General features: G+C 42.5%; 1 long non-coding RNA gene across 1 annotated transcript in view; it reads left to right on the forward strand.

The window, feature by feature from the left end:
* The first annotated feature begins 1,963 nt into the window (after positions 1-1,963).
* The window catches only part of LOC138750298 (uncharacterized), a 69,439-nt gene continuing 47,719 nt past the window's right edge, over positions 1,964-23,683 (forward strand). Inside the window, exon 1 of the long non-coding RNA XR_011349238.1 lies at positions 1,964-1,977. This is a non-coding gene — a long non-coding RNA (uncharacterized lncRNA). The remainder of the gene's footprint in view (positions 1,978-23,683) is intronic.

The raw sequence follows: 23,683 nt of genomic DNA on the forward strand, positions 1-23,683 counted from the left end.
GCGCTCCTGTAAAATCTCAAGATGAGAGCTGTTGGCCTAGACTTCCTCAGTCTCCTTGGGAAGTGTAGGCACTTCCTGACAAATAAGGAGGTGTGATTGTTTTGTGCATTAATACGTGTGCTGTATGGATGGGAATTTTACGTGATTGTATTGTCTATTCTTGCTCTTTAACAATATTTAGTGGATAGAAGTAGTCATTGTACTTTAGGATGTACAATCATGTACAGATTATCCTTAAATAGCCATTTGGCCCAGATGTCTATTCAGTCCAAGAATACTTTCCATCACAGGCAGATTTTAATCAATAACCCCATTCATTCTGCAATAACTGCCGCTTAATTTTGCCAGTTGTTCAATGGCAAGCTATATGGGGAAAACACCATGTCGACTCTTCTACCTTAAAGGAGTGATTATATTCAAATGGGCAGTGGATCAAGAGATGGAAACAATGAAATCAGTCAGAGGTGAGTCGCTGCTTAAAATTAGAAACATTCGTGTTCATGCTATAGAGTTTAAGGCTGCCCAGGAGGAATATAATGTGTTTTCTTTAAGATTTTTTACCCTCACCCTGGCGAAGGATGGGGCCAACAGACATGTTACTGGAAGGGTTCGAGAATTGATATGGTAGGTCACAGGAAGCTCAAGTTTAGATCCACAGAGCGCATGTGTTCAGCAAAATGGCCACCCAGTCTGTATTTGGTCTTGCTGATATCGAGGTCAACTGAGTCAACCAAATGTAGGAGATTAAGTTGGATGGGGTGCATGTGAAACACTGCCTCAACTGGAAGGTCTGATAGTGGCCTTGGATGGAGGTGAGAGGATAGGAAGGGACAAGTTTGGCAATTTCTGCGGTTTCAATGGGAAGTGCATCAGGTGGTGGTGGGTGGAGAGGAAAGTGCCGTCGAGGGAGTCACAGAAAGATGTGCCCCTGTGAAAAGAGGATCTGAGTGGAGCAGGTTAGAGGATGGTGCTGAAGTTGGAAGTGTTCAAGGTTAACGTGTCAGATGTGGCAGCTGATGGGTGGTAAGTGAGAAACCTGAGGGATTCTGTCCTTGTTCGGCTGGAGAGGAGGTGGGGTAAGGGCAGAAAGAGAATTGGAGATACGGGTGCAGATTTTATCAAAGATAGTATGGGGGAAACTGCATTTATTGAAGAAATAAGACATTTTGGGTGTCCTGGAGTAGAAGACCTCATCTTGGGACTGTTACAGGCCCAGAGGACCCCAAAACCTAGCAGCAATAGGAAATCACCAAGACAAAGCGATACTTTAACAAATGTTGTTTTTAATTGTCCAGGCCTTCCAGCATTTGAAATGCCTCTGAGGTCCCCCTTATCCTTCTGTACTCCAACTAGTACAGTCAAAGAGTCGACAATTGTTCCTCATACACTCACCCTTTCATTCCTGATATCATTCCAATAAATCATCTCTGACCTTCTCCAACACCAGCACATCTTTTCTCAAATACGGCAGCCAAAATTCTAATTCTGATTGAACGGAAAGGGAATTCTCCAATGACACAAACACAACAGTTAAATGATATTATGTTTTGTTGATATTTACAAAAAATTATTGAAGAGTCAATTAATAATTTGCAAAAGATGCCGGGTCCCTTTTTTGGACTATTATCATAACCGGAAGCTTGCTGCTGTGTTATGAGACCAGAGGATCCCAAAACTAACCAGCAATAGATATTCACCAAGACAAATGGTTACTGAAACAAAAATTGATTTTAATTATCTTTAAACGTGAACACGGATTTACATTTTAACTTATCATTGTTTTACTACTTTAACTTAATTTACTTAACTTACCCCACTTCTAATTCTAAGTGCACGTGTGTTTAAGTTCAGAAAAGTTTTTTGGTTCATAGTCCAATCTCACTTCTCATTCCTCCAAGTCCACTTGTTGCAGGCCATTCATATACTGTGCACAGAATTGAACATATATAAAGTTTACCAGGCTGTGGTGCTCGAAAGGTAAATGATTACTACTCAGGAAGGTTCTTGTTGGTTTTCGGAGAGAGGTGTGTTGTTCAGGGAAGTATTACGGTGTTTTTGACTCAACGTACCTGCATCTGAATTCCATTATCTCTTCAAAAAAGTTCTGATAGCTTTAGCATGGAGCAGACCTGAACCAGGACTTTGCAGGTAGTTAAGGGAGTGTGTTGGCAGAGTTTGTTCTGGACCAACAATCTCACCAAATGACGCTGCTTGAAATCAAGATTCAAACCATTTTGAGGAATACAACAAGAATTGTTCAACAAGAGCCTGGTGTTCCCTGAGGTGTTTTCTTTCAATAGTTGAAATGATTTTTTTTTAAAAAACCCCGATAATATTCCTGATACAGATCTTTGTGTTTAACTTGCAGGTTGCTATCTGTTGTTAACTTGGAGGCCTTTGATGGGATGACTAGGTGGAATCTTTGCTTTAACCAAGCAGTTCTCTTGCAATTTTCCAGCTGTAGGATGCGGTGCAGTTGCTTGCAAGTTTAGCAAGTGGGATTATGATGTGAAACTGCAAGTCACAGCGTCATTTTTGTTTTTGAAAATGCAAATGTGAAAATTTTAACTTTGAGCTCCTTGGTTTGCTTAAGTTTACAGAAGAGAAGTTGGGTCAAGCTGAGAAGACAGAGTGGGATGCCCATTTGGGGAATCGGCTGGGCAAAGCAGAAAGCACAAAACGAGGGGCTGAAAAAATAATGAAGCAGACTGAAATGACGTTCAACCAAACCCAGGTAAAAAATTTAATTTTGTGCAGTGTACTTAAGAGACCAAACGATTTGGGCTTTTAGTGGTGACCTATTTAAATGAACAAAATCTGATTAGAATTGAAGTTTATGGAATGTTTGGAAGTTGCCACAAAAAAATGGAGATATAAATTAGATGTTGTAATTAAGATAAATGAACAATACAATGAGCCTGGTGTCACAGTATCTGCCTCCCTCTACCGTACATCACCGTTAAACCTTCTCCCCAATATGAACCTGATGTCAAAGTATCTGACACAGTTAATCGTACATCACTGTTAAACCTTCTCACTACAGTGAATCCGGTGTCAGCAGTATCTGTCAAAGTTAACTGTACATCACCTTCAGCATTCTTCCCACTCTGAACCCGGTGTCACAGTTTCTGTCCCAGTCTACTGTACATCACCATTAAACATTCTCCGCACTGTGAACTTGTTGTCACATTATCTGACGCAGTTTTTCATACATTACTCTTAAACATTCTCCTCAATGTGAACCTGGTGTCACAGTATCTGCTACAGTTTATTGTACATCATGTTAAACATTCTCCCCACTGTGAACCTGGTGTCACAGTATCTGACACAGTTTATCGTACATTACTGTTAAACATTCTCCTCAATGTGAACCTGGTGTCACAGTATCTGCTATAGTTTATCGTACATCTCGTTAAACATTCTCCCAACTGTGAACCTGGTGTCACAATATCTGACACAGTTTATCGTACATTACTGTTAAACCTTCTCACTGCTGTGAAGCCAATGTCACAGTAACGATCTCAGTCGTCCATACATCAGCATTAAACCTCTCTCCACTCTGAATCTGGTGTCACTTTGCCTGCCACTTTTTATTTTACATCACCGTTAAACCTTATTCCCATTGTGAACCTGGTGTCACAGTATCTGCTACAGTTTATTGCACATTACTGTTAAGCAATCTCCCCAATGTGAACCTGGTATCACAGTATCTGCTACAGTTTATTGTACATCATGTTAAACATTCTCCCCACTGTGAACCTGGTGTCACAGTATCTGACAGAGTTTTTTTTTGAATTTTTTATTTTTCACACTATAAACCACATTGATCAAGATACATACATTTTCCTTTTCAAATATATACAGTGTCGTTTTCTCCCCCTCCTCCCTCTTTCCATCCCACCCTCCCTACCTCCCCTCCCATTCATTTAAAGTTCAGAATCTAAGATACATTAAACCCGTCAAACAATGTTGTCACTCAATAAAAATAAACAAGAAATTCCACTGAGTCAATTCTTTTCATTCTCTTCTCCTTCTGTCATTTTAGGTGGTAGATGTCTCCTGTATGTTTTCTCTATTATGTTTCATGTATGGCTCCCATATTACTTCAAATATTGTAATATTATTTCTTAAATTATATGTTATTTTTTCTAATGGAATACATTTATTCATTTCTATATACCATTGTTGTATTCTCAAGTTATCTTCTAATTTCCAGGCTGACATAATACATTTTTTTGCTACAGCTAGGGCTATCCTAACAAATCTTTTTTGTGCACCATCCAAATCAAGTCCAAATTCTTTGTTTTTTATGTTACTTAGGAGGAAAATCTCTGGGTTTTTTGGTATATTGCTTTTTGTGATTTTATTTAATATCTGGTTTAGATCTTCCCAAAATTTTTTCACTTTCTCACATGTCCAGATTGCATGAATTGTTCCTATTTCCTTTTTACAGCGAAAACATCTGTCAGATACTGTTGGGTCCCCTTTATTTAACTTTTGAGGTGTAATGTATAGCCTGTGTATCCAATTATATTGTATCATACGTAACCTCATATTTATTGTATTTCTCATAGTTCCTAAGCATAACTTCTCCCATGTTTCCTTCTTTATCTTTACGTTTAGATTTTTTTCCCATTTTTGTTTAGTTTTACCATTTGTTTCCTCATTCTCCTTTTCTTGCAGTTTAATATACATGTTTGTTATAATTTTTTTGATTATCATTGTGTCTGTAATCACATATTCAAAATTACTTCCCTCTGGTAACCTCAGACTGCTTCCCAATTTGTCCTTCAAGTAGGATTTCAGTTGGTAGTATGCCAACACTGTATCGTGAGTTATATTATATTTATCCTTCATTTGTTCAAAGGATAATAATTTATTTCCTGAAAAGCAATTTTCTATTCTTTTGATCCCTTTTTTCTCCCATTCCCTAAAGGAAAGGTTATCTATTGTAAAAGGGATTAGCTGATTTTGCGTCAGTATTAGTTTTGGTAGTTGGTAATTTGTTTTATTCCTTTCTACATGAATCTTCTTCCAAATATTGAGTAGATGATGTAATACTGGAGAATTCCTAAGTTGTACCAATTTTTATTCCCATTTATATAATATATGTTTGGGTATCTTCTCCCCTATTTTATCTAGTTCTAATCTAGTCCAATCTGGCTTTTACCTTGTTTGATAAAAATCTGATAGGTATCTTAATTGTGTGGCTCTATAATAATTTTTAAAGTTTGGCAGTTGTAAGCCTCCTTGTTTATACCATTCTGATAATTTATCTAGTGCTATCCTCGGTTTCCCCCCTTTCCATAAAAAATTCCTTATTATTTTCTTTAACTCCTTGAAGAATTTCTCCATCAAGTGTATTGGCAATGCCTGAAATAGGTATTGTACCCTTGGGAAAATGTTCATTTTAATACAGTTTATCCTTCCAATTAGTGTTAGTGGCAAGTCTTTCCAATGCTCTGAGTTGTCCTGTAATTTTTTCATTAGTGGATAATAATTGAGTTTATATAGATGGCCGAGGTTGTTATTTATTTGTATACCTAGGTATCGTATTGCTTGCTTTTGCCATCTGAATGGTGATTCTTTCTTAAATTTTGGGAAATCCACATTATTCATTGGCATTGCTTCACTTTTATTTGTGTTAATCTTGTATCCCGACACTTCTCCATATTCCTTCAATTTCTTCTGTAATTCTTTTATTGATATTTCTGGTTCTGTTATGTATACTATAACGTCATCTGCAAATAAACTGATTTTATATTCCTTGTCTTTTATTTTTATCCCTTTTATTTTATTTTCTGTTCTTATCAATTCTGCTAGTGGTTCTATAGCTAACGCGAACAATAAGGGTGATAATGGGCATCCCTGCCTTGTTGATCTGCTTAAGTTAAATTGCTTTGATATATATATCCATTTACTGTCACTTTCGCCAATGGCCCCTTATATAATGGTTTAATCCAATCAATATATTTCTCTGGTAAACTGAATTTTTGTAATATTTTGAATAAATAATTCCATTCTACTCTGTCAAAGGCCTTCTCTGCGTCTAAAGCAACCGCTACTGTTGGAGTTTTATTTCTTTCTACTGCATGAATTAAGTTAATAAATTTACAAATATTGTCTGTTGTTCGTCTTTTTTTAATAGATCCAGTTTGGTCTAGATTTACTATTTTTGGTACACAGTCAGCTAATATGTTTGCTAATAGTTTAGCTATTATCTTATAATCTGTGTTAAGTAAAGATATTGGTCTATATGACGCTGGTGCGAGTGGATCTTTCCCTGTCTTTGGTATTACTGTAATTATAGCGGTTTTGCATGAATCTGGTAAGCTTTGTTTTTTATCAATTTGGTTGATTACTTCCAGGAGGGGAGGAATTAATAAATCTTTAAATGTTTTTTAGAATTCTATTGGGAATCCATCCTCTCCTGATGTTTTATTATTTGGTAGTTTTTTTATTATCTCTTGTATTTCTACTATTTCAAATGGTTCTATTTGTAATTTCGGTAGTTCAATTTTACTTAAAAATTCATCTATTTTATCTTCTTTCCCTTCGTTTTCAGTTTGGTATAATTGTTCATAGAATTCTCTGAAGTTTTCATTAATCTCTGTTGGGTTATATGTGATTTGTTTGTCTTTTTTCCTTGATGCCAATACCATTCTCTTAGTTTGTTCTGTCTTAAGCTGCCATGCTAGAATTTTGTGCGTTTTTTCTCCTAGTTCATAATATTTCTGTTTTGTCTTCATTATGTTCTTCTCACCCTTATATGTTTGTAGTGTTTCATGTTTTATTTTTTTATCTGCCAATTCTTTTCTTTTAGTTGTGTCTTCCTTCATTGCTAATTCTTTTTCTATATTTACTATTTCCCTTTCCAACTGCTCTGTTTCCTGATTGTAGTCCTTCTTCATCTTAGTTACATAACTTATTATTTGCCCTCTAATGAACGCTTTCATTGCATCCCAGAGTATAAACTTTTCTTTCACTGATTCTGTATTTATTCCAAAGTACATTTTAATTTGTCTTTCAATGAATTCTCTAAAATCCTGCCTCTCCCCACTATGAACCTGGTATCACAGCATCTGACACAGTTTATTGTACATTACTGTTAAACCTTCTCATGACTGTGAATCTTGTCTCACAGTTTCTGCCTCAGTCGAGTGTACATCACGTTAAACATTCTCCCCAACATTCTCCTTTTTTTCTAACTCTGTCTTGCATGTGAACTGATAACAGGAATAGGTCTATTCTTGAGTATGTTTTATGTCTACCCGAATAATATGAATATTCCTTTTCCTTTGGGTGTTGTTTCCTCCATATGTCCAAAAATTGCATTTCTTGCATCGATTTAATTATAAATTTGGTTACTTTGTTCTTTCTGTTAATTTTTTTCCCAGTTTTATCCATGTTTGAATCCAAATTAAGGTTGAAATCCCCTTCTATTAGTATGTTCCCTTGCGTGTCTGCTATCTTCAAAAAAATATCTTGCATAAATTTTTGATCTTCTTCGTTAGGTGAATATAGATTGAGTAAATTCCAAAACTCCGAATATATCCGACATTTTATCAGTACATATCTCCCTGCTGGATTTATTATTTCCTTTTCTATTTTAATTGGTACATTTTTACTGATTAATATAGCTACTCCTCTAGCTTTTGAATTATATGACATTGCTGTTACATGTCCTACCCAATCTCTCTTTAATTTCTTGTGCTCCATTTCAGTTAAGTGTGTTTCTTGCACGAATGCTATATCAATTTTTTTCTTTTTTCAGTAAATTTAGTAGTTTCTTCCTTTTGATTTGGTTATGTTTTCCGTTAATATTTAAAGTCATATAGTTCAACATAGCCATTTCATACTTTGTTTATCTTCCCTTTCCGTTTCCTCATAATCACCTTTCCTTCTTATCCATTTCTGCTTTCTTTTTTTGAACACTTTATAAGACAACATTTCTAAAACATCAAACATTTCCCTTATTCTCCTATCTAAAATTTCTTTAACCCCACTATCCCCTCCCCTTCTTGAGTTGCCCTTTATCCCTTGTCGGGCAACCACATCTCCCCTCTCCATTTGGATTTGCGAATTCAATCGCAAGCGTCAACTGATTTCGCAGTGACCGTATCTCCTCCCCACCCAGCCCCCCCCAGAAAAGATTTCAATTTTCATATATAACCTTACTTCCTCTCTTCCCTTTCATTCCATTATTAATTCTTATCTATACTCTATATATTTTCCTTTAAATATGGATACACTCATGTACACACGTATATACATACACACACATATATGTATGTTTATCGTACATTACTGTTAAACATTCTCCCCACTATGAACCTGGTGTCACAGCATCTGACACAGTTTATTGTACATTACTGTTAAACCTTCTCACGACTGTGAATCTTGTCTCACAGTTTTTGCCTCAGTCGAGTGTACATCACGTTAAACATTCCCCTCAATGTGAACCATTTGTTTCTGTTTCTGCCACAGTTTATCGTACATCACAGTTAAACCTTCTCCCGACTGTGAACTCGGTTTTACTTTATCTCCAACAGTTTACCGTATACCACCGTTAAACCTTCTCCCAATGTGAAAGTGGTTTTCACAGTATCTGACACAGTTTATAGAACATCACTGTTAAACCTTCTCATGACTGTGAATCCTGTCTCACAGTTTCTGCCTCAGTCAAGTGTACATCAACATTAAACTTTCTCCTCCCTGTGAACCTGGTGTTACTTTCTTTCTTTGGCTTGGCTTCGCAGATGAAGATTTATGGAGGGGTAAATTCCACGTCAGCTGCAAGCTCGTTGGTGATTGACAAGTCCGATGCAGGACAGGCAGGCACGGTTGCAGCGGTTGCAAGGGAAAATTGGTTGGTTGGGGTTTGGTATTTCCTCCTTTGTTTTTTGTCAGTGAGGTGGGCTCTGCGGTCTTATTCAAAGGTGGTTGCTGCCCGCTGAACTGTGAGGCACCAAGATGCACGGTTGGAGGCAATATCAGCCCACTGGTGGTGGTCAATGTGGCGGGAACCAAGAGATTTATTTAAGCAGTCCTTGTACCTCTTTGGTGCACCTCTGTCTCAGTGCCCAGTGGAGAGCTCGCCATATAACACAAGCTTGGGAAGGCGATGGTCCTCCATTCTGGAGACATGACCCACCCAGTGCAGTTGGGTCTTCAGCAGCGTGGATTCGATGCTTGCAGACTCTGCCAGCTCGAGTAATTCGATATTGGTGATGAAGTCACTCCAATGAATGTTGAGGATGGAGCGGAGACAGCGCTGATGGAAGCGTTCTAGGAGCCATGGGTGATGCCGGTAGAGTACCCATGAATTGGAGCCGAACAGGAGCATGTGTATGACAACGGCTCTGTACACGCTGATCTTTGTGTGTTTCTTCAGATGGTTGTTTTTCCAGACTCTTTTGTGTAGTCTTCCAAAGGTGCTATTTGCCTTGGCAAGTCTGTTGTCTATCTCGTTGTCGATCCTTGCATCAGATGAAATGGTGCAGCCGAGGTAGGTAAACTGGTTGAACGTTTTGAGTTCTGTGTGCCCGATGGAGATGTGGGGGGGTGGGGGGCTGGTAGCCATGGTGGAGATCTGGCTGATGGAGGACCTCAGTTTTCTTCAGGCTGACTTCCAGGCCAAACATTTTGGCAGTTTCCGTAAAACAGGACGTCAAGCGCTGAAGAGCTGGCTCTGAATGGGCAACTAAAGCGGCATTATCTGCAAAGAGTAGTTCATGGACAAGTTGCTTTTGTGTCTTGGTGTGAGCTTTCAGGCGCCTCAGATTGAAGAGACAGCCATCCGTGCGGTACCGGATGTAAACAGCGTCTTCATTGTTGAAGTCTTTCATGGCTTCTTTCAGCATCATGCTGAAGAAGATAGTAAAGATGATTTAACGATGATGTACGGTAAATTGAGATAGATACTGTGACACCTGGTGCACATTGAGGAATAAGGTTTAATAGTGATGTACGGTAGACTGAGGCAGATAATGTGACACTGCGACACTGGTGTTACAGTACCTACCTAAGTCAACTGTTCATCACCATTAAACATTCTCCCCACTGTAAACCTGGTGTCACAGTATTTGACACAGTTTATCGTACATTACTGTTAAACATTCTCACCAATGTGAACCTGGTGTCATAGTATCTGACACAGTTTATCGTACATTAGGTTAAACCTTCTCCCCCATGTGAACCTGGTGTTACAGTACCTACCATAGTTCATTGAACCTCACTATTAAACTGTCTCACTAATGTGTATCCGGTTTCACAGTATCCATCACAGTCCACTGTACATCTCCGTTAAACCTTCTCACTACTGTGAACTCATTGTCACAATATCTGCCATATCTACCGTACATTAAGTTAAACGTTCTCCCCAATGTGAACCATTTGTCACTGCTTCTGCCATAGTTTATCGTACATCACAGTTAAACCTTTTCACTGCTGTTAACCCAGTGTCACAGTGTTTGTGACAGTTTTTCGTACATCTCTGTGAAACATTCTCCCCACTGTGAAGCTGGGGTCAGGTTACCTGCCTCAGACTGCCAGATACAGCACCGATTGCTCTCAGCCAAATGTGCTGTAGTTGAGTCCGTGTGGCCAGAGGTGTCTGCTCAAGAAGGCCAGGGGCTGCCATTGCCCTTCAATGAATTGCTCCATTGCGCCCCCTACTGCTGTGCTGGAAGCACCTACTGTGAGAGTGGTGGGTGTCTCTGGCCTGGTGTCTACCAGAAGGATTGTGTTGGCCAGTGCGTCCTTGGCCCTCTGGAACACCTCCAAGGTTGTCCAAGGTAATGTCTTTACCTTTCTCCGCATGATGTGGGCCACTACTGGTATGAATTGGTTATAAAAATTAATTGTACCGGTGAATTTATGGCGTGTTTGGGTAAGCACTGAACAGCCTCTACCTTTTCAAGCAGGGGCTTAGTTCCGTGCCGGTTGATTTGATGCCCCAGGAAGTCAAACATTTCCAGCCTGAACTGGCACTAAGTAAGGTTTATAGTAGGTCCAAATTCCTGCAGCCGGGCGCACAGTTGCCTTAGGTGGTCTCTGTTTAGCTTCATTGCCACCAGCTTGATATCTTGTGGTTACTGCCACCCTCTGCTGTTGGAGAATATATTTCTTGGTCTCAGCCCCTCAATGTGACTAAGAGCCCCTTAAATGCCCCTAATGTTTTGGCCTTCACTCCTGGCAAGGCATTCCTGGCACCCACAACTCTGTGTAAATACAAGTACCTCTCATATTGCCCTAATCCTTCCTCCCTTTGCTTTTGTCAGATGCCTTCTAGTGTTTGCAACTCCCATTTGGGTTTCAGGCAAACTGAAGGACATCTTTCACCGAGTTTCTGGTCTTCCAGCAGTTCTGGATGTCTGTCTCTGGATGCTCTGCTCCGTGGACCACCCCGCAGTATCCCATCTAGTCCTAGAGTCTCTGTGTCAGCAATGCTCTGCTGACCACTGCCTGACAGCCTTGTGGTCAAAAGTGTTTGTCTATGAAACCATTCCCAGGAAGGTAATGGGGCAAAGTCCTGCTGACTGGGTCATTGAGGGGCACCACAGCCAGACCAATCTTTTGCAACACCTGAGCCAGGTAGAATCTCAGCACATAGCGCCATTTGGTGCCCTTGCACTTTGGTTTCACGCACAGCCACACACAATGATGGCCATGCTGGTTACACCCTTGCCCCCAGTGATTGACCACGTACGTGGTCCTTCTCCAGACTCTATCCATTTTGGAACCCGCATGAATAGGGAAACTGTTTTGGGAATTGCCAGGGTGGAGGTGTGGGGATGGGCCACACCTGCCCCACGTGCAGCAGTACCGAGAGTTCCTTGCACCTTTCAACAGATGATCAGGTTTTATCCGATTGACCCCTGATTGCATCTCTGTTTTTCTCCCTGTCTCCTGGAGTTGGGGGATTCGTTACTGCTCCCCATCTCCTTGAGTTGGTGCTTTGTTCTCCACCAGCCCCACAAGACAACCAAGACCTTTGGATGGAGGGCAGAGGTGCAGAGAGATCAGTGAGAACACGGGTAGGGGTCCATCCAGGTGCCTGATAACAGGAGGAAACCAAGGGGGAAGGAGGATGCAGGACATTCATTAGCAGGACATTGCGAGAGAGTGGATTCCTCGAACTCTTGAGGGGAGAAGGTGCTGATCGATCCATCGGTTTAGGTGGGGCAGGGTATAGATATGGCAGCTGACTGGAATTGTCAGCGGGATACTGAGACTTGGGAGAGGAGGGGAAGGAGGGTGCAGGAGTGTTCTGACGAGAGAGTGCTGAGGGAGAGGAAACATGGGTGGAACCTCAAACCCCTGATTGTTTGCAGGGATGGGATTTGTAAATAGACTCATAGATATCCAGCACAGAGCATCTTTGTCCCCCTGCCATCAGGAAGGAGATATGGAGGTATAAAAGCCAGACAGCTCCTTCCCACAGGCCATGAGATTGACAAGGCAACATGAGCTGGCTGGGAGCAAAGAATGAAAAGGGGGAGAGGAATATGGACTGATTACAACAGCTCAGCCAGCAGGAGAGAGGGGCCAAATGGCCTGATTCTGTGTTGTCTATCTGGACCAGCCTTTTGAGTTCAAGCTTAAAAAAACCCAACCATTTTTAAATTTAATAATAACGGTACAGAATGAATCAAGAGACAAGATGTCTGTCCAGCAGCGAGCATCGAAGGCACTTCCTGAAACGGAGGCTCTGAAACCACAGGGAGGTTCTGGCCGGAATGAGGCCCAACTTCTGCTAGAAGGAGGAGAGGAGAAGCAGGGATAATGTAGGGGAATGGGTGGGGAAGGGAGGGGGTAACGATACCTTCCTCCATTCACCTCCCCTTTTCTCCACCCCGTTCTCTGTCCTGGGTAAACTTGTACCTCTCTTTGTTCATTTTAGATTGGTCACAGTGTTCGAGCTACCAAAAGAAAATAGACACCCACACCGAGAGCAGTTCAGTTTAAACTAATTTTTATTACAAATTCAAAAGCTGATTTCAAACTACAATATGCAAGCCCTTCCCAATTATACTTATCAACGCCTGCACTGGCCCCAAGTGCCAAAGCAAGGCAATGACTGCACACTTGTAATAGGTTGTCGGGGCGCCGGTAGCAGCTTCTCCACCTCCCTCGACCGGGATGTTAGCTGGACTCTAGAAGTTCTTCTTGCTGAAAGATGTTGCCACCTCTCGGAGAGTCTCAAACTTCAGCAGCGCGACCATGGCTTATATTACCAAAAAACTGCTTAACCAAGCATCTATTCCCAGCACAGTAAGAAAGATAAGCAAGAAAGCTAGCATGTTAGGCTTCTAACATAATTTTCAGCTTATCACTTTGAATACAATGGTTATTTTGCATCAAGGCTAGGCCTCTGACAGTCTGTGACCAAAACAAGCAGGAAGATTAAATGTTCTTGGTACACAGATGTCCTTTTGTCAGATAACTGCATCTCTGGCCCCTCGGTGGAATTTAGCTTAAGTCTGCAGATACTAAAAAAAACAAGCAGGTTCTCAGCCTTGCAGAAGCAAAGGTTGCAAAAGTTAAAAAAAAACACGGTTTAAATCTTCCATTACATTCCCCTCCCCATTTCCTTCCCCCGCTCGCCTCCCGGTTCCCCTCCCCCTTCCCATTCCCCTACTCCTAACTCTAACCCCTAACAAACCCTAACCTTAACACTACCAATACCCCCATCAATACTCCACGTCCCCTAACTCTACCCCTATCCCATCCCCTAACTCTATCTCTACCCCTACGCCGTCCCCTAAACCCAACCCAAATACTACCCATCTTCCTCTAACCCAAACACTCACCCCACCTCTATCTCCTACTCCTACCCCCTTCCACTAAACCTAATACAAACCCACTTCCCCAAACTCTAAACCTAACCCTAAACCTAGACCTAATTCTAGCCCATGTCTCTTAACCCTAACCTTGATGTTATCTCTATCCCGGACCTAACCCTTACTCTCACCCAACCCAAGCCTAAACCCTACCCCTATCCCCTACACCTATCCCCTTCCCCAAACCATACCCCTTACCCCTATCCCATACCCATACCCCCAAGCCTACCCCTTACTCACCCCACTTCCATTACCCCCTTTCTCCTATCCCCCTTCCCCTACCACTCCTTCCCCTAGGTTAGGGTAGGAAGGGGAAAGGGGGAGGGGGAAGGGGAGGTGAAGGGAGGAGGGCTGGGGTTAGGGCATAGGTGTGAGGGAAGGGGGTTTGGATGGAGGAGGTGTAGGGGAGAAAGGGGGCGTGGAAGATGCAGGGAATTGGGTTGGCAGGGCCAGAGGGAGAAGAAGGGGAGAGATTCAGCCCATCATAATGTTGTCCGTCCTCTGTTCAGCTGAAATGCGATGTTCTTCTGGACTCGTGTCTTGTCTCTAAGATCGCTCCTTCTCCTGGGAAGAGAAATACGAGTGATAGAGATGCTGTCTCCGAGGCCTGATCATAATGATTTTGGAGGGTCCCAACTCTTCCCCCATCACCCCCATCCCTACCCCTTCACACTAGGGCCTTTCCACTTCCTCTGCTTTACCTGAGGAAGTGTGTTTTTGAGAAAAGCACAATCTATCTGTGCAGAGCTCAGAGCACCGTGTCCCCATCAGGCAACATCCTGGTTCACCACTACATGGCAGCAAGATGCTGGACAAATCATGGATGGATCAGTCGAGTCCCTTCAGCTGACCCATCTGAACCAACCCCACAACAATATTACCCTTCCCTCCCTCACACCAGTACCCTCTGTTTTTCTTTTATTCCTGTCCCCATATTAAAATGTTTTATATGCCTTTTTTGGACCAGCCTCCTTTAAATCAAATATTATAACAATTAATATCAAATCACAATGTTACAGTGTTTACAAATATATGTTGATAACATATAAAAAAGAAAAGAAAGGAAAAGAAACTAAGATACGACTATCGTGGTGGCTACTCTGTTTCTGAATGACCTCACAACCAGACGGGTTGAGTTCAGTGAGCAAAAACTCCTTTATTCAGGTCTGCCTGGCTGGTCTTATGCTCCCATCCCGGACCTGGCTGAGAAGCACACCGGGGGCCCTGACGTCGTTGGGGGGGTCACGTGGGCCGCAGGTTGCGGGCTTCTGAGTCTGGTGCCGAGGTCGGGGAGAATCCCCTGACAGTGCCATTTTGGCTGGCTGCCCCGCCATGTGCGTGACATGAGGGGCTAGATCGCCTGCCTCATGGCTTGCCGCCACACAGCCCCCCCAGAACCAGCGCCAATGGCCTTTTTTGCTGGGCGGCCTCGCTTCTTGGGTTGAGCCGTGACCACTGGCTCGTTAGGTCGAGGTGTGCTGTCTTTAATCTGTTCACAGTAAACAGTTCCCTCTTACCACGGATGTCTGGTGTGAAGGTGGATCCCAAATGCTGGATGACTCTGTACGGCCCTTCATATGGTCTTTGAAGGAGTGCTGTGGAAGGGCCTCATCGGATAAATACATCCTCTGCAGAATACAGCTCACTGAGGATGTAAGAGGCCTGTGTGCCATGTCTGGGCGGTGATGGGGGTGTGAAGGAGTCCAACTGGGCCCGGAGGCGGAGAAGTAAACTGTGCGGTGACTGTTGCAGGTTGTGAGGTTCATTGATAAACTCACCAGGCAGGGCTAGTGGTTTACCATAGACCAGATCAGCAGATGACATCTGCAGGTCTTCTTTGGGTGTCGAGCAGATTCCCAGGAGTACACAAGGCAGCTCATCCACCGAGTTGGGGCCGGTGAGGCAGGCCATAAGTGCCGACTTAAGGTGGCAATGCAATCGTTCGACCAGTCCATTGGCAAGTGGGTGATAGGCCGTTGTGTGATGCAGCCCAATTCCCAGTTTGTTGGTGAGCTGTGCCCAGAGTGCAGAGGTGAACTGCGTGCCACATTCGCTGGTGAGGTGGGCCAGGACGCCGAACCAGGTAACCCAACCGGCCAAAAGTGCTTGGGAGTAGGAGTCCGTAGAGGCATCTGGCTTCAAGATCACCTCAGGCCAACGAGTGGTGCAGTCTACCACTGTGAAAAGGTAACAGTTACTTTAGGAAACGGGTAAGGGGCTGGCAATGTCCACATATATGTGGCTGAAACGTTCTCGGACGTGTTCAAAATCCTGCACGGGCATTCTGGTGTGGCTGTGTGCCTTGGAAAGCTGGCAATGGGTGCAGGTTCTGGCCCAGTCCACAATCTCCTTTCGAAGCCCGTGCCAGACGAAGTATTCTGCCACCATATGAACCTTGGTCCTGATGGAAGGGTGGAAAAGGTCGTGGATATGGTGAAGATTTGCCTGCGCCACTGCTGGGGAACCACTGGATGCAGGGTACTCATAACTGAGAGGATTCGGGAGGATCTAGAACCGCAGGCCCAAGATGGCAGTCCTGAAGGCCTGCATCTCCTCGTCGGACTTCTGATCCGGGCCAAGCTGGTCGTAGTCTAGACTGGGTATCAGCGAGCAAATGGCCGGTTGGGAGAGCGCTTCAGTGACCACATTGTCTTTCGCTGCCTTGTGCTGAATGTGGGTGGTGAACTCCGATACAAAGGACAGGTGACGGTGTAAGTGGGCCGACCAGGGATCTCTAGATATAGCGAGAGCTTGAGTGAGGGGTTTGTGGTCGGTATAAATGGTGAAAGGCTTTCTGGGAGGGGAAATGAGGCACAGCAAGGTACATGCCCAGCCACTCACGGTTGAAAGCACTATACTTGCGGTCTGGCGGATGAAGAAGTTGGCTAAAGAATTCCAGTGGTTTCCACTGTCCATTAACCTGCTGCTCCAAGACAGCACCAATGGGAGTGGCAGAGGCATCGATGGAGAGCACCATAGGAAGGTTGGTACGTGGGTGGAGGAGCAGGGTAGCCTTCACCAGGGCAACCTTCGTGGCTTTGAATGCCCTGGAGTCCAGTCGAGTATCTTGTCCATGGCGAAGAGTGGCTGCGTGATGTGTGCAGCTCCTGGAATGAATCGGTTATAGAAGTTGACCATACCTGCGAACTCTTGTAGCCCCTTGAGGTTGTCCGGGCAAGGACAATCACTGATTGCAGTGACCTTCATAGCAGCTGGTGTAGCTCCTTCGGCCATGATGATGTGGGCCAGAAACTGCATGGACTCTTTCCGGAACTGGCATTTGGCCAGGTTGATTGTTAGGCCAGATTCGGCCAGTCGGGAGAAGAGGGTGTGCAGGTGAGACTTGATTTGTGCCCAGTCTCTGCGGTCGACAAGAATGTCATCCAGATAAATGAACATGAAATTCAAATCCCTGCGCACCGTATTCATGACGTGCTGGAAGGTCTGGGTGATGTTCTTGAGCTCGAAAGGCATGCGTAGAAATTTGAACTAGCTGAAGGGGGATGTCCTCAGGCTACGATGGGATTTGATGAGACCTTGGAGAATAAGCTCGCGCCATGCAGATTGGCCGTAAAATCCTGAATGAGAAGGATGGGGTAATGGTCAGGTACTGTCGTGTCATTAAGCCATCGATAATCTCTGTAAGGGCGCCAGCCACCGGAGGCTCTGGACCAGGTGGAGTGGCGAGGCCCCAGTTCCTGTAGATGCGAGAACTCCTCTTTAGCTATCTGGAGCTTATCCGGCAGGTTTAACAGTAATGTACAATAAGCTGTATCAGATACTATGACACGAGGTTCACAATGGGGAGAATATTTAACAGTGATATACGTTAGACTTTGGCAGATACTGTGACATCAAGTTCACAGTAGTAAGAAGGTGAAACTGTAATGCATGATAAGCTCTGGTAGATACCGTGATACCAGGTACACAGTTAGAAGAAGGTTTTAAGGTGATGAAATATTAACTGTGGCAGATAAAGTGACACCAAGTTCACATTGGGGAGAAGTTTATGGTGATGTATGGAAGACTGACGCAGATACGGTGACACCACATTCACAATGAGGAGAAGGTATATCAGTGATGTACAATAAACTGTGGAATATACTGTGACTCCAAGTTTACAGTGGGGAGAAGGTTGAACTCTGATGTACGATAAACAATGGGAAAAACTGTGAAAAATGGGTCAACATGGGGAGAATGTTTAATGGTGATGTACAGTCGACATTGGCAGATACTGTGACACTGTGTTCACAGTATTGAGAAGGGTTAACAGAGATGTGCGGAAGAATAAGTCAGATTATATGACTCCTGGTTTACAGTGGTGAGAAGGTTTTAAAATGAAGTACATTAAACCGTGGCAGATACTATGAAATGGGGGAGGGGGTTAATGGTGATGTACGGGAGACTACATAGATACGTTATTACTGGGCTCAGAGTGGGAAAAGAAGGTTTATTGGTGATGTATGGGAAACTGAGACAGTTACTGTGACACTGGGTTCATAGTGGGGAAAATGTTTAACAGAGCTGTACGATAACCTTTGGCGAACACAGTGACACCAGGTTCACATGGGGGAAAATGCTTAACGGTGATGTACAATAAATTGTGGCAGATACAATAACACCAGGCTCACATTGGGAAGAAGGTTTACTGATGATGTACGGTAGACTTTGGCAGACTCTGTAACACCAAGTTCACAGTAGTGAGAAGGTATAATAGTGATTTACGATAAACTATGGCAGATACAGTAAAAACGGTCTCACACTGGGGAGAAGGTTTAATGGTGATGTGTCGTAAACTTAGGCTGATACTTTAACACCAAGTTAACGGGGGAGAATGTTTAATGTTGATTAAAGGTAGACTGAGGCAGAAACTGAGAGACAGCATTCACAGTAATGTGAAGATTTAACAGTGATTTACTATAAACTGTGTCAGATACTGTGACAAGATGGCGCAGAGGGTAGACGTGTGGTTCCACCCTTCCCTAGTTAGACTATTAAATGCTCAATTTTAAAAGTTGTAAAAGTGATTAAAAATACTGTTTATAGACTTTTGAATAGTGGAGGATTGAAATAGCTGCAAATGTGAAAAAAAGTGAAAACTCAGTTACAGAAGAAATTACCTTACAAAAGTGTTGAAGAATCGAGGCCAAGTTCAAGTTGAAGCAATGGAGTCGTTGACTGGAGTCCCCAAACCACAGAAGACTCCTGCCTGGCTTAGTATTACAGCACCGCCATCTTGTGAAATCGCAAGATGGTGCAGGCTCAGCGATGACTTTGGCCGGTTTCAACTCATACACTCGTTAACTCGGGCACGAGGGCAGGCCAGCTGAGTGAAGACAGGCCTGCGTGCCTGCAGCATTACCTGGTGGTCCGGGGGTGCGCAGTGTAGCGTCGGAAGATGCACCTGCGCGGTGGGTGGCCCGACCAGGCATGCGCCATGCGTCGAGGGTCCACGAACCTTTGGAGAAGGTGTGGGCTATGGGGGAGCCCGAGCGATGGCCAGGTGACGAGGTAGGCATGCTGTTGTCGGGTGTCCAGACCCGCAGCCGCACTGGAAGAGGACCTACGGCTTTGGAGGAAGAAGAGAGCTCAACTTCATTAGAGTTTGAAGAACTGGGGACTGAGGCAAAAGTCGGTCGGCCTCAAAGTGAGGTGATGGATCCTGGACTGGATTCTGTGTTTCCAATTCTGGAAGGGATTGCTCTGCTCATGGAAGATATGGCAAATATATCAATGCAGATGATTCATCAGATGAGTTAAGGATTTTCAGAAATGAAAACTAAAATGAACACTGTGTGTGAAGAAATAACTTTTCTGAAGCAAGATATTAATGTAGTTAAGAGTGAAGTTACGAGATGGACACGATCAGTGGATACTGTGCAAAATCATTTTAAAAAGATTGAGGAGGCTTTCTTGAATGCAAGAGTCAAGTGGAGCGTAATAGAGAAAAAATGGAAATAGTGGAAGATCCTTTTGTAGATTGGGGGATTCAGAAGAAGGAATTATTGAAGAAGTTTGACTCATTAGAAAACCAAAGTCGTAGAAATAATGTTAAGATAGTAGGTCTTCCGGAAGATATGGAAGGTTCGGATCCGGTGAAGGTTTTGAAGAAATGATTCCCAGAAGTGTTGGGCAGGTAATTCATTCCAGATGGACTGGAATTAGATCGAGCGAACAGAGCGTTAAGGAAGAAACCGTTTCCAGGCCAATTACCACGAGCAGTTTTTATTCGCTGTTTTAAATATCAAGTCAGAGAGATGATCCTCCGATTGGTGGTGCAGAAAACACGGCAAAATCAGGTTCTACTGATGGTTCAAAATAATAGGGTTTTTTTTAATGCATATCTGAGTCAAGAAATTATCAGAAGAGACTGAGAATTTAATTCAGCCTAAGAAGTATTGTGGTAAAAGGGATATAAATTTGCTTTTCGTTATGCGGCAGTATTGAAAGATTTTTATGGGAATTTTTAATCTCAGTTTTTTGAAAATGACCATGATGCTTTAATATTTGCTAATGCCAGATGTACGAGGAAATGGGCGATCGTCACCATTGTCACCGAAGAGAAGGGTCAATGGGAATGGGATTGGAAAATATAGAAAGAATGAAAAAAAGTTGAATTGATGCAAAGTCTTCTTGATATTGAAGATCCAGAACAATCATTGGGACTGGAATCATTGCGTTGAATGTTTTTGTTTCAGTACTTTATGAAAGTCTGACTGGGTGTGGGTGACACTGAGTCCTTTAGTCACCTGCCACTTGTGGACTTTACCACACCCAGATTTTTAGGGGACTACTACTTTTGAGTAGATTGTTTTGGGATTGATTTTTCTCTTTTTTTTTTGGAATTTTTAAAATAGGTGGGGATTCGAATGCAGCGAGACTTAGAAGGGGAGCATTATTTTATAGTAGGATTCACATTTGTGAGAAGGTTTAACAGTGATATACTATGAACTGTGTCAGGTACTGTGACACCAGGGTCACAGAGGGATCAGATTTAACGGCGAATTACAGTATGTTGAGGGAAATAATTTGACACCAGATGCATAGTGGGGATAAGTTTTAATGGTGATGTACTGTAGACTGAGGCAGATACATTGACACCACGTTCAGAGTTGTAGAGGGTTTAACGATGATGTACGGTAGACTGAGACAGATACTGTGACACTGGGTTCACAGCAGTGAGAATGTTGAATGGTAATGTCCGATAAACTGTGTCAGATACAGAAGTTTAACAGTCATGTACGGTAGACTGAGGTAGATATTGTGACACCAGGTTCACATGGGAATAAGGTTTAACGATGATGTATGGTATGTTGAGATAGATAATGTGACACCAGGTGCACAGTGGGGATAAGGTTTAATGGTGATGTACTGTAGACTGAGGCAGATACAGTGACAGCAGGTTCACAGCGGGGAGGAGGTTTTATGGTGATGTAAGGTAGACTTTGGCAGATACTGTGACACCGAGTTTACAGAAGTAAGAAGGTTTAACTGTGATGTACAATAAACTGTGTCAGTTAATGAGACACCAGATTCACAGTGGAAATCAGGTTTAACAGTTATGTATGGAAGGCTGTGGCAGAAACTTCGACACATGGTTCACAATGGGGAGAGGTTGATCACTGATGTACGATAAACCGTGGAAGATACTGTGACACCAGGTTCACAGTGGGGAAAATGTTTTACGGTGATGTACGGTAGACTGAGGCAGAAACTGTGAGACAGGATTCACATTTGTGAGAAGTTTAACAGTGATGTACTATAAACTCTGTCAGATACTGTGATGCCAGGTGCACAGTGGGTATAAGGTTTAACGATGATGTACGGTAGACTGAGTCAGATACTGTTACTCCGGGTTTTCAGTAGTGAGAAGGTTTAAAAGTTATGTACAATAAACTGTGGCAGATACTGTGAAAGCAGGTTTACTATGGGAATAAGGTTTAACGTTGATAAAAAAAAATAAAATGTGGCAGATAAAGTGACACCAGGTTCACATTGGGGAGAGGTTTAATGGTGATATACGGAAAACTGAGGCAGACACTGTGACACCGAATTCACAATGGGGATAAGGTTTATCAGTGATGTACGCTAAACTGTAGAAGATACTGTAACCTCAGGTTCACAGTGGGGAGCAGGTTTAGCGGTGATGTATGATAAACTGTGGAAGATACTGTGACCCCAGGTTCACAGGGGGAATAAGGTTTATCATTGTTGTACGATAAACTCTGTTAGATACTGTGACCCCAGGTTCAGAGTGGGAAGAATATTGAAGATGATGTACGGTTAACTTTGACAGATATGCTTATGCTGGATTCACTGTAGTGAGAAGGTTTAACAGTGATGTACAATAAATTCTGGCATATACTTTGACATTGTGATGGTACAGATCTATCACCAATGTATATAGTGTATATAGTTACAGCGATTGGGTGTAACTATATTGGGGAGAAGGTTTAATGGTGATGTATGGTAGTGAGGCAGATACTGTGACACCAGGCTCATTGTATTGTTCATTTATCTTAATTACAACATCTAATTTATCTCTCCATTTTTTTGTGGCAACTTCTAAACATTCCATAAACTTCAATTCTAATCAGATTTTGTTCATTTAAATAGGTCACCACTAAAAGCCCAAATCGTTTGGTCTCTTAAGTACACTGCACAAAATTAAATTTTTACTTGGGTTTGGTTTCAACGGCACTTCAGTCTGCTTCATTATTTTTTCAGCCCCTCGTTTTGTACTTTCTGCTTTGCCCAGCCGATTCGCCAAATGAGCATCCAACTCTGTCTTCTCAGCTTGACCCAACGTCTCCTCTGTAAACTTAAGCATACCAAGGAGACCAAAGTTAACATTTTCACATCTGCATTTTCAAAAACAAAAATGACGCTGTGCCTTGCAGTTTCAACAGATAGCAACCTGAAAGTTAAATACAATAATCTGCATCAGGAAGATTAACGGGCTTTTTAAAAAAAATAATTTCCACTATTGAAAGAAAACTCCTCAGGGAACACCAGGCTCTTGTTGAACAATTCCTGTTGTATTCCTCAAAATGGTTTGAATCTTGATTTCAAGCAGTATCATTTGGTGAGATTGTTGGTCCAGAACAAACCCTGCCCACACACTCCCTTAAATACCTGCAAAGTCCTGGCTCAGCTCTGCTCGATGCTAAAGCTATCAGAGATTTTCTGATGTTATAACGGTTTTCAGATGCTGATTCGTTGAGCACAAATAAACACTAATACTTCCCTGAACAACGCACCTCTCTCTGAAAACCAACTAGAACCTTCCCGAGTGGTAATCATTCACCTTTTGAGCACCAAAGTCTGGTGAACTTTTGATATGTTCAATTCTGTGCACAGTATAAGAATGGCCTGCAAACATTGGACTTGGAGGAATGAGAAGTGAGATTGGACTGTGAATCAAGGAACTTTTCTGAACTTACACACACGTGCACTTAGAATTAGAAGGGGGGGTGAGTTAGGTTAAGTAAGTTAGTAAAATGGTGATAAGTTAAAGTGTATTTCCGTTTTCATGTTTAAAGATAATTAAAATCAACTTTTATTTAAGCAACCATTTGTCTTGGTGAATATCTATTGCTGCTGGGTTTTGGGATCCTCTGGTCTCGTAACAAAGCACCAAGCTTCAGAACAACCCAAATTCTTTAGGTTGTGATAATAGTCCATAATTGGGCCCCGGCATCTTTTGCAAGTTATTATTTGACTCTTTAATAATTTTTGGTAAATATCAACAAGACATAATATCATTTCACTGTTGTTTATGTGTCGTTGGAGAATTCCCTTTCCATTCAAACAGAATTAGAGTTTTGGGTGCCGTATTT

The sequence above is a fragment of the Narcine bancroftii genome, unplaced genomic scaffold (genome assembly GCF_036971445.1).
Source record: "Narcine bancroftii isolate sNarBan1 unplaced genomic scaffold, sNarBan1.hap1 Scaffold_114, whole genome shotgun sequence".
Taxonomy (NCBI): domain Eukaryota; kingdom Metazoa; phylum Chordata; class Chondrichthyes; order Torpediniformes; family Narcinidae; genus Narcine; species Narcine bancroftii.